The following is a 1,041-nucleotide window of genomic DNA, read 5'->3' as shown; positions in this document are numbered from 1 at the left end:
AAATACTTTAAAAGTTCTACTTGAGTAGTTTTTTGGGGGTATCTGTACTTTACTTTACTATTTATGTTTTTGACTACTTTTACTTTTACTTCACTACATTCCTAAAGAAAATAATGTAATGTTTACTCCATACAGTTTCGCTGACACCCAAAAGTACTTGTTACATTGTGAATGCTTAGCAGGACAGGAAAAGGGTCCAATTCATGCGCTTATCAAGAGAACATCCCTGGTCATCCCTACTGCCTCTGATCTGGTGGACTCACTAAACACACAGGCTTCGTTTGTAAATAATGTCTGAGTGTTGGATCGTGCCCCTGGCTATCCGTCAATAAAAATAAATAGAAAATGGCGCCGTCTGGTTTGCTTAATATAAGGAATTTGAAAATGTTTGTACTTTTACTTTTACCTTTGATACTTAAGTATATTTGAGCAATTACATTTACTTTTGATACTTAAGAATATTTGAGCAATTACATTTACTTTTGATACTTAAGTATATTTAAAACCAAATACTTTTTAGACTTTTACTCAAGTCGTATTTTACTGGGTGACTTTCACTTTTCACTTTTCATTTTCTCTTATCTTCACTTTTACTCAAGTATGACAATTGGGTACTTTTTCCACCACTGCTTAACTGGGTAGGCCATCAGTGACGGAGTTGAGAAACCGCTGACGGGGTGTTGACAACAGACACTCAAAACATATCTGTCTGTGTGTCTGCCAATGTTTGCAGTTCACCCCTAGAGTTGTGCTGTCTGGTGCTGTCCCTTTGATGGGTTATCTAATGTGTAACACACACTACACACACACACACACACACTACACACACTACACACTACACACACCCAGAGAGGGCTGTCTGGTGCTGTGGGTTACCTAATGTATTTAGAGGAGATACTCCAGCATGGCCCTCTAATGGAACAGCGTGAAGTATCCACAACCACACATTACTGTCAGACCCTCTGGTGCACTGGAGCCAGACTGTATGTGTGTGTGTGTGTGTGTGTGTGTGTGTGTGTGTGTGTGTGTGTGTGTGTGTGT

The sequence above is a fragment of the Coregonus clupeaformis genome, chromosome 3 (assembly GCF_020615455.1).
Source record: "Coregonus clupeaformis isolate EN_2021a chromosome 3, ASM2061545v1, whole genome shotgun sequence".
NCBI classification, from domain to species: Eukaryota; Metazoa; Chordata; class Actinopteri; order Salmoniformes; family Salmonidae; genus Coregonus; species Coregonus clupeaformis.
Note: the sequence above shows the minus strand (reverse complement) of the source record.